This window comes from Protopterus annectens, chromosome 2.part1, assembly GCF_019279795.1.
Source record: "Protopterus annectens isolate FY-2018-M chromosome 2.part1, PAN1.0, whole genome shotgun sequence".
Lineage (NCBI taxonomy): Eukaryota > Metazoa > Chordata > Ceratodontiformes > Protopteridae > Protopterus > Protopterus annectens.
Window position 1 is genome coordinate 1,252,416,615 of NC_056729.1, and position 14,904 is coordinate 1,252,431,518.

Sequence of the window (14,904 nt, forward strand, 5' to 3'; positions counted from 1 at the left end):
TCTCGTCAGAGCACTGCTGGTCATCATGCCCCTGGCAGACGTGCCACACCTCTTTCTACCACGTGCATGTTCCAGGCTATCATGGAGGCACAGACACAAATGGAGCAGTACACCAGACAGGGGATAAGGGCACAGAGGGCTCATTACACCTTTGTAAATGACAGTATCCGTGACCTAGCAGGTGCCATACGTAACTACACTGAGGTCATTGATAGACATTGGGGTGAGACATTGGATGTCCTCCGCAATGTCATGTCCATGTGTCAGGACAATGTGGGACAGTTGAGATGTGGACGTATGCCAGCAACATCACCAGCTGGAGGTCGCCGTGGATGTCCAGCAAGTCACAGCCGCTCCCGTAGTGCCACTGTCAGCCCCAGCAATATTGGGGGGGACTGTCCATAGACTGTCCTAGCAGACTACGTGCATGTGGCTCTGGCCAGTCCCAGCAGGGACCTGGATCTAGTGGACGTTTGTCAACCTTTGAGGATAGTACCCAATCTGGATTAGTACCGGATACTGTCTGTAGCACCCCTGCCAGGCACAGGTTCCATATCTGTGGCCAGAGATGTTGATCTGTAAAGCCTGCCAGGTACAGTCTGTAGCTGTCTCACAAATCCCTGTATATGGTAGCCACATGGTGGAACTGTGTGCATGCAGACACACAAACATAAACCAGAAACCTAGGGCAAACACATACCCGCACACATGACATCAACATTGGCCCATAACAGTACTCATGGCCCTCATACACACATGTCGATTGTATGGCTTAGTGTAGACCTCTGGCAAACCAACAACACACCCTATGCATATGATGAAACCTGTGCCACCTCCTGTCATCTGTAACATTGATACAGGAACAGGCTAACATGGTGCTGATGCACAGGGTGACTTTAATGAAGGATAGCAATGGTTGGATGTGTAGCATGTTGTCAGCAGTAAAGTGTAATGATATCCTTGAAGGTGTAGCTGAGCAGGCATGATGCATTAAAGCTGAAATTAGCAATGTTGCATTGTTTTCACTAGTGTTTATTCCAATTGTGTTTTGTTTGCCCATGTGCCACTTGGCTGATGTGTGTAGTTGTGTCAGCATGCATTATACAGTGGACAGTAAGTGTGGGGTGTGTGCAACACAGGTTTGCAGGTGTCCATTTGTGAACATGGTGGAGGTGCACTGTCTGCATGTACATGCATATTGGACACATGGGCAGGGTGATATGCCCTGTATTGGCCAGTGTTAATACTCCAAAGTTTCTATTGGTGGCCAGTATGCATTGTACTACACACATTTTGGAACTTGAGTACGCATGTGTGTGTATGACACGGGTTGACACTGTGCTGTGGGTGATGCTGTTGTTGCTATCTGTCATTGGTTTGCATTACTAAGGTTAACACTGTCCCAGCTGCATAATCCTTTACTAATGCACACTGTTCACCTACAGGGTTGCATGGAATGTGCTATCACAAAAAGAAGAAATTCTCACTTATACAGTAAAAGTGCATTAGTCTCATGGACCCCTGCCATAAACTAAATATATAATCGAAGGTGTGAAGTTGTACCAAAAAAGAGTTACATACCAAGAAGGGATAACCTCTCTGGTCAGTATCATTGGGAAAATACAAGCCCTCATTAATCATACAAGGCAAGCTTCAAAATACAAATTGGCAAGGATTCCAAAGGCAACACTAAAGCTTTCTTTAGTGTTGTTTATAATCCACAAGGGAAATCTCAGATCGGGTCACAGTTAATGTAAATGGTCACAAAGTACACTTATCTGACTGACATTACCAATATCTTGTCAGACAGTTTGAATGCGGATTTCACCACCTTGTCATTACACAAGGGCCACATTTCCAGACCTGAAGAATGTAAAACCTGATGATTCACAGACACTCTAGTTAAAACATCTCTTTACCAAAGTCCAAACCACAGTGGCAATGGTACTGAACAGTGTCCCTGGCTGTTTCATGCACAATCTGACATATGAAGTCACCACTCACCTAAACACTCTGTCCAGATGCAGCCTCTATACAGGTTACATACTTGTGGAGTGAAGCACGGTAATGGTGTTCACAGTCCACAAGGGTTGAGCTACAACTTCTTCTTCTTCTTCTTCTTCTCCTTTCGGATGCTCCCATTAGGGGTCACCACAGTAGATCATCTGTTTCCATTTCTTCCTGCCCTCTGCGTCTTGCGCTGTCACACCATCCACCTGCATGTCCTCTCTCACCACAGCCATAAACCTCATCTTAGGCATTCCTCTTTTCCTGTTACCTGGCGGCTTCTTCCTTAGCATCTATTTCACAATATACTCTGCATCCCACCTCAGCACATGTACAAACCAACATAATCCTGCCTATCTGGCTTGGTCTACTAACCTTCAAACCTGGGCTGACCCTCTAATATACTTATTCCTAATCCTGTCCACCCTCGTCACACCCAGTGCAAATGTTAATATAAATTGATTAAGGGTAGAGCTACAACAGATCCTGGAAACTCTCACCCTATAAGCCAGACAAATGTTATCTGGAAGGCTATGGAGCACAGCATTATGGAACTCATTAACAGAGACATTATGAATCTGCAAACACTGCACCATACCCACTTAGGTTCTCTAAAAGCCAGATCATGGCTCCTACACCTAGTAGACTTCAAGCCAGTTAACAAGGCTATAGGTGAGGGAGGGGAGGTCCACACAGCCAAGCTATAGCTCACCAGCAATTCATACCCATCCCACATTCTGGTATTATACATAACCTCAACAGACTGACCATAAACAATTGTTAGATGATAGATTGACAACTGTCGCACAGATGTAGGACACACAGTAACATTTGCAGCCTCCATGTACAGTTCTATGCCAGTAACAAGTGGTATTCACCTGCACTCAGTCCTGGGACCACTCCTGTTTGGCATATAGCTTTCTTAGGTACAAGCAAACACAGAAGGGATATGTCTGCCCACGTTTGATGAAAATGCATACTGTGGGCTATACTTTATTCTCCATATGACACACACATCCTCCAAAAGGGTATCATAGAGACAGATACCTGGTGTCAAAATCATGCTGTAAAGCTATAAGCCAAAGAAAGCATAGTTATCCACTTTTAGAAAACAAAGTATCCCCAGAGTACCACATAGGTAGTAGCTCCCAAAATGTGGAACAGGTACTAATGTATACAGAGAGCCATGTGTTTAGTCATCTCTCCTTTGATAATCACATTACCAAAGGGTTTTGGAAATCCCTCTGTGGAGCACACAGGAGCAGCCTTAGGTCAACTGGTGCCCTAGGCAAAAGGGTTCCACGGCGCCCCCCACCACACCACCCAGTGCCCACATCCTGGTCTACCTACATTAAATAAATACTGAAAAAACGCCCCTGCTAAAGCGGCGCCCTAGGCGACCGCCTAGTTGGCCTATGCCTAAGGCCGGCTATGGGAGCACATAAGCAGTAAAGAGTTTGCATGCAGATCAACAGAGGTTGTTGCACACCTATAATGATTAGTCATCTTTGCCAGACTTTGCTTGCTTTGGAACAGGATTCAAATATACTTCAAGTATAAACCTTCACTCACACTCTTCAATAGAAACTATGATGAGTGGATGTGAAACAGAAGATGTAGCCCAGGGATCACTGCAGTGGCTAAGCTTGTCACAAGCATACAGAAGTGACCTAAGGTCTGGAAAGCACCAGCACGCTCTGGCAAAGATAACAGATGCTTTCATGGAGAAAGCAGAGTACCCACCTATGAAATAATTGAGGTCACATGTATGTATATGGCTTTGCCCCACAGCTACCTTACATGTGTTATGCACATACAGTTGTCATTGTGATATGTCATACACTAGAAAAATCATAACCCACTCCACATTAACCAATGGTGTCGCACACTCTTACACACCTGGAACACACACACAATTAGCAAGTGTGGGATTCGAACTCCTACCTAACTACATTATGATATTACAGCAGTATGCATTTACACAACGCGCTATACACATTACTGGGGTTTCACCTTCCCACATGTATATTTGTAGGATAGTGACATCATCAGACTTGCAAAGATGAGTATATCACTTTTAAGGGGTGTGAGTAGTCTCCAGAAAGGTTGCTCCCTCCCCAGAGGGGCACACATACACAGTTGGCAAGTGCAGGATTCAAATCCCTATCTGACTACATTATGATACTACAGCAGTACACATTTACACGACACGCTATACACATTACTGGAATTTCAACTTCCCACAGGTATATTTGTAGGATGGTGACATCATCAGACTTGACAAAGATGAGTATATCACTTTTAAGGGGTGTGAGTAGTCTCCAAAAAGGTTGCTCCCACCTCAGGGAGACACAAACACACTAACAGGTGGCAAGTGCAGGATTCAAACCCCTACCTAACTACATTATGATACTAGAACTGTATGCATTTACACAATGCGCTATACACATTACTGGGATTTCACCTTCCCACAGGTATATTTGTAGGATGGTTACATCATCAGACTTGACAAAGATGAGTATATCACTTTTAAGGGGTGTGAGTAGTTTCCGAAAAGGTTGCTCTCTCCCCAGGGAGAGACAGACACACACATACACAGTTGGCAAGTGTGGGGTTCTTAATCCAAACTAAGTACTTCTTTATACTTCAGTAAGCAATATGGAGTTACAGAGTGCAATACAGACATTACTCACTGACAGTTTGCCCAAAAGTTTTTTTTCACATTTGCTAACCTCAGCAGGCTTATCATGCTAGGTGTATTGTGAGTGTATTGTATGCATAGGCCATGACCATATAATATATGGGTTGATGCACCACATGCTGGCACACACAGGGTCAAACCGGTGGCTAAGCTCTGTCAACCCAATACTGGACAATACAGTCAAGAGTAGTAGGGTTATACAAGCATAACACCAACAGTCTCACATAGACCTGCAATATAAGCACCAGCAAAACACACACATAAATACACATTAACATACTCAGAGAATACAAATATTAATCTGAAAAAGAAAGAGTGTCCTCCTAAGCAGACAAGTAAGCAACATGCACCTCAAAGCACACGCTAAAAGACACATAATACACCAAAGCAGTGTGCCTCACAACAGACCCTAAGGCAAAACAACATACCCAACACACTAGTAATAGGTGACTCCATAGTCAGGCACACAGATGTTCCACTGTCTAGGCTGGACAAGGGGAAGGTTACTGTCAGTTGTCTGTCAGGTGCTATTAACCACCACATAACACAAGCACTTAGATCACTCCAGAACAGGTACATATATGACATGGTCTTTGTACATGTCAGTGTGAATGATCTGAGACATACCTCCCAGGACAACATGACAAGAGATATATAGTAGCTGTATGATCATGTAGCCCAGGCTGGTATGACCCTGACCTTGAGTAGCATCTTACCTTCACCTACATGATACTACAATATAACAGAAAGATGATAAACTTCAACAATTGGCTGAGCTTCTGGTGTCATTCAAAGGGTATCCAGTCTCTGTCTGCCTGGGATGACATGATAGACGTGCCTTGCTGCTTTGATAGATATGGTTTGCACCTGTCACCCCTATGCTTCTGAATACGGGCCAAGGCTCTTGCTGTCCCCATATTACCTTTTTTAGGCAAGGCTCAAAGGTTCATAGGTTCATTGATAGGAACTAGGCTATTGGCCCTGGGAACTATATAAGCCCAGCCTAAAAAGGTACCTTGGCTTTTGCCACCCAAGAAAATTATTTTCCTGTGCCACTGTCGAGCAGAGCCACAAAGGTGATCCCCGGGGTGAATTTCCTATTTCCCATCCAATCATCAAAATTTTTCTTGAAGAGTGCTAATGAGGAACTTTGTTTGATATATATAGGTAGTTTATTCTGGAGCATGGGAAGTCTCTGGGACAGGAATCTATCCCTCCAGCATGTTCTGTTTATTGTGGTGACAAGGTTTAGGTCCCTAGAGCATGTAGCTTGGAGGGATTGGGATTTCTTTAAGTGGAGCATGTCCAAGAGCTATGGGTTTGACATAGCTTTGTATGTTAGGCAGAGATCACCTCTGAGTAGGCGATATGCGACAGAGTAAAGCTGGAGTTTTTTGAGACGGTCTGTGTAGGGCATCTGTTTGAGGCTGGTAATCCTCTTTGTGAGGTATTTCTGCGGCCTTTCCAGTTGTTGTAGATGTCTTGTGAGGTACATACCAAGAGGAGCATTGTAACTCTATAATGGGTCTAATGAGTGATGAGTAGAAGGGAACAATGACCTCTTTTTTCTGGATGAGAAACCTTTTGTGATGAGGTGTGCCATGTAGAAGGATTTCCTGACTACTGTGGTGATGTGATTATCAAAGGAGAGACTACTGTCCACCTGGGTTCCAAGGTCTCTTATCACACTTTCAATGTTAAGTATACTACCGCCTATGTTGTAGTTCATGGGTACAGAGTTTTTACCAAAGGGGATGACAATGCCCTTTTTGGCATTGAGCTTGAGGCCATGGCTTTGACACCAGGCATCTGTCTCAGTGAGACCCTTTTGTAAGTTGTCCACATCTTTAGGAGTTTCGATTATGGCTCCTTGTTTGCAGTCATCTGCAAACTTCATTAGCCAAAGACCTTCTGTGTTAGCCTGTACTTCAGAAAAGTAGACACCAAACAGGAGAGGACCCAGGACTGAACCCTGTGGTACTCCACTTGTCACTGGTCTGAAGTCGGATTTGGAGTCTGCTACTTTCACAGTGTGGGTTCTGTCAGTGAGCCAGTTGGCAACCCATCGTGTGACATAGGGATTTATACCTAGTTTAGTGAGTTTATCTATAATTCCAGAGTGGGGGATGGTGTCAGAAACCTTGTCATGATCTATATAGGCTGTGTGAACCACCTTACCCTTGTCTACGGCTTTGGTGACTGCTTAAAAGAAGTCTATCAGGTTTAGGAGACATGATCTGCCTTTTACAAACCCGAACTGGGTGGATTCCAGAGTTTGGAGATTACCAATATCTTTGTTTATAAGTTCCATGATGATACGTTCCATGGCCTTGCAGACCAGGCTCATCAGGCTAATGGAGCAGTAGTTCCCGGGGTCCGTGGTGGCTCCACCCTTGTGGAGTGGGATAACTGTCACTGTGTGCCATTCAGTAGGCACAAAGCCTGAGGTGAGGCTATGATTGAACATGGTACTTAGGTGGGGTGCCAGTTCATTCTGTAGTTCCTGTAGAACGCAGCCTGGGATGTTGTCTGGTCCCATGGATGCTGTGTTCCTGGCTTTGGAGAGTGTGGTTTTCACCTGCGCAGCCGTGATTACAGGAACTTTGCATTCTTCCGGTATAGAGATGGGCTCTTTAATGGGTGAGAGAGGGGTAAAGTTAGCACTGAACCTATCTGCCAGGATGTTGGCAATATCAGTTGGGTCTGTATATTTAGTGCCATTGTGCTGTAACCCAGAGCAGATCTGAGTGTTGCCATTGAGATTCTTGACATAGCTATAGAATGCTTTGTGGTTGTCTTTAGAATCAGTGGCGATTTTGTTTTCTTAACTAACTTTGGAGGATTTGATAGCAGCTTCTTACTGAGGCTGATCAGGGAGCTCCTACACTCATGGGATTTTACTCTCTTTTACAGCAGTTTCTTTCTTCTGTTGTACAGTTTGTTTATGGCAGGGGACCACCAGATTGGCTTCCTTTTTTTGGAGGATAGCATCTTGGTTCTCTTTGGGATAGCACAATCCATGCACTCATGTAAGTGCTTATAAAGTGCAATTGTGTAGGATTCAGTAGTTGTAACTGTATTGTCCATCTGCATGGGTGTCATGAAGTTCACCACTTCTGTATTAAGAAGCATGAAGTTGGCTTTAGAGAAATTTTTTACCATAGTTTCCTTAATGGGGGGTGGGGGCAGAATGTGGATATCTAGGGTAATTAGCTTATGGTCGGATCGGACCAATGAGGCGTTGACTTCAGGTGTGGAACACAGGTCACTCAGGACAAACCAAACCCCGTAACAAACACAAATAACCACAAAGTGAGCTAAATGCTACTCAATGCCAGAAGTCTCAGACTCCAAATGCACACACTCCAGGCACTTCTCAGTATGGAGAATATTGATATCTGTGCAGTAACAGAAACCTAGTTCAAGGCTCCAGAGAGCACACCAGCACTACTGGGATACTACTCATTCCATACCTTCCAGCATCAGAACCTGGATCATAGCACATAGGGCGGGGATGTATCCATATTTATCAAGGATACCTACACCTCTCTGTACATCCTCTCTACAGGATATGTACCTATAGAATGCTGCACATCAACATTCTTCCTACTCCACAGGGGTGGGGCCACAACAGACCCTTGGCATTCACGCTCTATGAGCCTGATGAGTCTGATCTGCAAGGCAATGGAGCCAAAAATAGAAGTCAACAGTAAAGACACTGGGAACCTTCACACAGTTGAGCACACCCAGTTTGGCTTCGTCAAATGCAGATCATGCCTCCTGAACTGGGTGGATTTCATTGAGACAGTTACCCAGGCTACAAGCAAGGGGCTGAGGTGCTTTATGCTGCAGCCTCTTATGACACTAAATTACAGCAAATTAAGATTAAAAAGTTGGGCCATGACATCAAAGATTTTGCCCAAAGCAATATTTTCAGCTGGCCAAGGACAAGGTATGAGAATGTCAATAGAGTGGATACAACAAATAAAAAGGAACCAGTGTCTAATCAGCAGATGGAGAAAGAGTTTGTTGCCAATGCAAACATTGTATCTAGGGCTGAAGATATTTCCACTTCCGTACCTCAGCCCCTTGCTGTTTCGACCAGTGAGGGTAATATGTCGTCATTACGTTCTACAATGGAGGTGAGTCAGCCAGGGCATGAACGCTCCACAGTAAGTACTGAGGATGTCTTTGTAATGTTGGGAGCGAAACCCAAAATTTCACCACCTGTTTTTAGTAAAACGTTTTCAGTGTTACCAGTGCCTGTTCGCAAGAAGAACCCGCACAAATGGAGCATGCCACACTATCATGAACAGAAGAGATAGAGAGTCTTGGGATGACTGTGGGTGATTCTAACATTGTTTACAATTTATCTGATATTGAGCTCAGTGTTGAACAAATGCAAGTATTGAACAAAGGCTTGACCTTTGTTCCAGATGCTATGTCTGATCATAGTCAAGTTATTTTAGATGTTTAAGTTTTGCTAGGAATGTAATGCTGAAACAAATGTTTGTGAATAATGCTTTATCTGAAGAGACTAAGAATTTACAGCAGCCAAGTGATTATATGCCAATATTTTGGCCTGCTATGTCCGTCTTTATTAAATTATGTGAACAAGATGTAGAAGAATACTTTAAGAATGATCGGAAGAAAAAAATTTACAATTTGTCTAGATTACAGAGATTGGCACTTGATAGATTGATAAATGATGATAGGATCATTATAAAACTGATGGACAAAGGGGGTTCTGTCATTGTCGTGAACAGGGAACTGTGCAAAATTAAAAATGTTACTGGGAGATTCTTGTACATTTGTTAAACTTCCTCCTATTATGGTAAAAAATTTGGCAGACAAGGTGAAGAATATTATCACAAACTTACATGGTGTAGGTTTGTTGGATGAAAAATTGAAGACATTTTTATGGATTCAACATCCAGTGACACCTGAATTTAAAGCGTTACCCAAAATTCATAAGAACACTATTGACCCACCCCTAAGACCTATTGTTTCAGGAAGGGGGTGGGTCACTGAAAATATTTCTATTTGGGTTGAATGTGCATTAAAACCTATATTAAGGTTGTATCCCAGAATACTGGACACAGCACAATTTGTTACAGCCTTGTCAGAGTATTTGACCACAGTGAATTTTAAGAAATATATGTTTGTTACCTTGGATGTGAATAACCTTTTTACAGTGATTGATAATAAATATGGTATTCAAGCGAATCTATTACTCAACAAGACACAATTTAATACAGACACTGTTCAAAGGATTAGTAAGTTATTGAGCATTGTCTTGGAATATCATATTTTTACTTGCCAGCGAGATTATTATAGACAACTACAGGGTGTTGCCATGGGCACACCCTGTGCGAACTCATATGCCAACCTTGTGTTGGCATATTGGGAGGATAACACCATATTTGATGTTACACATGCATGGACCAACAATGTATGTTTCTATGTTCGTTTTGTTGATGATATTTTCTTTTTATGGGATGGAACAAAACAAGAATTGAAAGCCTTTGTAGTTTATTGAGAAGGGAGCTCTGAGTTCTTCAGGTTCTCTGCTAATTACTCTGAATTAACTTTAGATTTTTTAGACGTGCGTCTAACTAGTAAGGAAGATGGTGGTTTGACAACATCCTTATATAGAAAGACATGTTGGCGTAACAGTTTGTTACCATTTGACAGTATGCATCCACACCACACCTTTGACAATGTAGTCAAAGGGCAAGTATGTAGGATCTCAAGATTATGCAGTGAGGATGTTAAATTTCATGAAGAGGTGGAAAATTTTCAGAAGAACTTAATGTCGAGGGGTTATAAACATGATAGGCTGGAACCTCTAATAATTAGTAGTAAGATCAAACGTAACAACACCGCGAGACCGTGGCTTAATAGAGTGGGTGGAACAGCTATCAACAATAGACAAGAGGTGACACCGCTTAAGGGCAGAGGCAAAACCAATATGGTACTTACATACAGTAGTGATGTGGGTAAAAATCTGTGCATTAATTAAACATCACTGGCAGGTGTTACACACAGATCCGAAGTTGAAGGAGATATTAGATGATACACCAAACTTTGTATTTAGGAAGAACAAGAATCTGAAGGAAATGTTATGCAAAGAACCTAAATATCATGCCAGGGGTAATTTACACACAAGGAAGATGGGTACATATCCATGCTACCAGTGTAAAGCATGTCGGCATATTCTGCAGGAACATATATTTACACATCCAAGGATGGGTAGATAATATACATATAAGGGATACGCATACTGTAGAACTAAGAATTTAGTCTATATAGCAGTGTGTCAGAATTGTGAATCATACTATGTAGGTAAGACCAACACAATGTTTAAAAAAAGGATATTTCAGCACATGTTGGATATTAAGCATTTTAATGAACATAATGCACTAGCTCAACATGTGAGAATGAATTTGGAGCACAAATTTATGTTTATGGCAATACAGATGATTACACCGAATGTTAGAGGAGGAGATTTATTTAATGATACGGAATGTGCAGAAACTAGATTTATTATAAGACTTGGGGCGGATAAGCCACCAGGCATTAATGCTGTTGTACCTTTAAAACCCATCCTTAAGAAAAGGAGGGTAAAATACTGAAAGTTGATTGGTTGATTTGTATTTTAAAAATGGCTTTTTGTATTGTTCTTTGTTATCTGATGAAGGGCATGTTAGCCTGAAAGCGCTTATACAAGGTTTTATTTCTGATTTTATTTAATAAAAGACTAGATCAGTTCTACGTGGAGTCCTCTGCCTTTTTTGTGTTTTTTGGACTTCCTTTATGGTAGGCAGAATGACATTGGTGCAATAGATGTTTTGTTTAGTATTTTCAAGCTTAGGAGACTAACCAATGGGGTGGTGAAAGCTGCAGAACTTGCCTAGGCTAATATATGCCTTCGTGAAGATAGTCTGCTACATACCTATGAACCTATGTGACAGGTACATGTCTACAGATAGTAGATGTGTACTTCATTGTACAGTCATGTTGTACAGCAGGCAGATGCACCACATACACTGTAATGCTTACAGATACTGGTGGCTATTATGTACAGTGGGTGAGATGTGCACCTCATGTCTTTTGTGCTATTGGGATGTGTGCTGGGTGGGACAGTCCTGGATGGTTCCCTGTCATGGTCACCCTCTTACACACATCTCTGCCCATCCATCTTTGGCTTATTATACTGTGTTCCCCCTACATATATAGGTACATAGGTATGTAATATGCTATCTGCCTTAAGGCATATATTAGTATGGCCAGAGTGTGCAGCCATCACCACACCTGGGGTTAGTTCCCTATGCCTCTGTGTAGTAGAGCTGATGAAGTGATTCATGATATGACAGTTCAGTTTCACATACACTCATCAAGGTCCCTCTGGAAGAGTGTCAGTGAGGGACTCAGCTTAATGTAGGTTGGGAGCCTGTTCCAAAGCAAGGAAAGTCTGTGAGTTAGCAATGTATCCCTCCAACATGTTCTATTTATTGTTGTGATGATTATATCCCTAGAGCATGTGGCACAGTGAGCTTGGGTTTACTTCAGATAGAGCATGTACATCAGTTCTGCATTGGACATGGACCTGTCTGTTGGGCAGAGATTGCCTGAGTAGACGGTATGCAGCAGAGTACAGATTGAGTTACTTTAGTCTTGTTGCATGGGGAAACTGTTTGAGGCCAATAATCCTCTTATTGAGGTACTTCAGTGGTCTTTCCAGTTGCTGAAGGTGCCTCGTCAGATTCATTGCAAGTGTGTCGTGGTACTCTCTGATCGGTCTGATGACTGATGAGTAGAGGGAACCTCCTTTGACCTACATGCAAAGACTTTGGCAATTTGAGGGAACACATAGCATGATTTTCTAACCACTTTGTGAATGTGTTTCTGAAAGTAGAGATGACTATCCACATGTGTCCATAGATCCCTTATTATTACCTCCATATTTAGGGTGTTGGCACCTATGTGGTATTTGTATGACTGTAGCTCGAGGCCATAATTTTGACACCACATCTGTCTGACTGAGACCCTTTTTAAGGATGTCTCTGTTGTCCCAAACATTGATTATGACAACCTTTTTGCAGTCATCCATAAACCTTGCTAACCATATACCTCATGTGTTTGACTGTACTTCTTAATAGTATACACCAGACAGGAGGGGTCCCAGGACTGAGCCATGGGGGACAGCAGTTGTTACCAGCTTACAGTCCAACAGGGAGACCACAATTCTTACCTTGTGGGATCTATCTGTGCCCCATTTGGCAATCCATAAGATGACATACGTATTTATGCACAGATTGTTGATTTTGTGGATAGGACATGTGTGTGGGATGCTGGAAAAGGGCTTTTCAATGTCTATGTACGCCATGTGGAGCTCATTTCATTGATATATGTCCTGGGCAACTGCCTTGAAAACTGTCTAGCAGGTTTAGGGACCATGATCTGCCCCTGACCAAACAAAAATGGGTAGGGTTGGGTGTTTGTAGGCTCCCAATAGCTCTGTTTATGAGTTCCATAATGATGGACTCCATGGCCTTCCAGATCAGGCTTATTAGGCTTATAAGATGATAGTTCCCATGGTCTGTTGTGCACCAACACTTGTGGAGTGTGCCAAATGTTGCTGTAACCCATTCAACAGTTTCATATCCTGTACAGAGGGTGAGTCTCAACAGACTGTTCAGGTGCAGGGTCTGTTTGTTTTGGAGTTCACATGTGACACAGCCAGGGACACCATGCCATCCCATAGACGCCATGTTTTTAGGTTTGGATAGAGCTGTTTAACCATTGAATATGTGATTTCTGGGTTTTCACAATCTCCAGGTATGGTAATGGGCCCTTTTGTCAGTGAGAGGGGGGTAAATATTTATGAACCTGTCTGACAAGATGTTGGCAATGTCAGTCGTGTACATGTATTCGTTTACACTTTGCACTAACTCAGAACATATATGAGTTTACATTGATATTTATGACATAGCTAAAGAAAGCTTCATGGCTCTCTATGGAATCTTTGGCAATAATTTTGGCAGAGCTTGGCTTGGATAATGTTAGGAGTGCTCATTGTTTCTTGATGATACTGATCGGAGATTTATTGATCTTCTTTGTATTTTAACTTTCTTTGAATAACTTAAGTACTTGTATTACATAGTTTGATTATGACTGGGGTCCAATATATTATATGGGTATGTTTTCATATTACTGTGTGTGCAAGGCAGGATTGGTGAATAGTGACATGTGTCTGGAGTAAGAACTATAACTGCCAAATATGTCTGGCCCACTGCTGTACTCAGACATGGCCTAAGTGTGTGAGGATGCCCAGTATGACCTTTCAGTATGTTGCTGATTGAAATTTGCTAAATTTGTTTAAGTGTGTGAGCATGCCCACTATGGGCATATATACTATATGTGTGTGAAAAATCAAGTTGGTTTTTACTTCAGGGCTCACCTTTGTGTTGTACATCGACAGGAAGCACGCTGTGCCTGCAGGGCTTCTATGAGTCAATTTGCATAGACTTATCAACATTTCTACACACAGGGGGGACAGATATTATTTGTACATTTCTACCTGGAGGGGCAAACCTGATTGTTACTGGGGGTGTACATAGGATGAGGGGTACACCTGACACTTATACACATTTAATAGGCCTGCACTGCTATGTCAGGTACTCCATTTCAGTCTGTACTGTTGCCTATCATACTGGCTTGAGGCATACCACTGTACTACAGACCTTGGCTTCCAATTACACGCATATTAGTTTGTGACTTCATAGCCTACCCAACCCACATCACACTGCCTGGCCTGCTGATATCTGTCTGCATAGGCCTGGGGGGAGGTTACCCATATGCCTCTTCAGAGGGCATGATACAGCATTTGTTTGTGTTTGCTTTTGTCTACAATTGTCCTGCTGGCTATGACTGTTAGGTATGTGACCCCCCCCAACTGGTATGTGTGAGTGACTTAAGTTGTATCTGGGCCAGTGAAATGCTGTCATGGCTTAGTGGTTCAGTACTGTGACTATAGTGCACAGTATCCTGAGTTCAAGCCCTGTCACTGCTTTTTATTTTCCTGCTGGGCAGACCTGACTGGTTAAGGAACAGTAAAGCAGGTGTGAGCGTGTTTACCCGACTTTGCTCAACTTTGCTCGACTTTGCCCGACGTTGCGCTGGTTAGCGCGGTG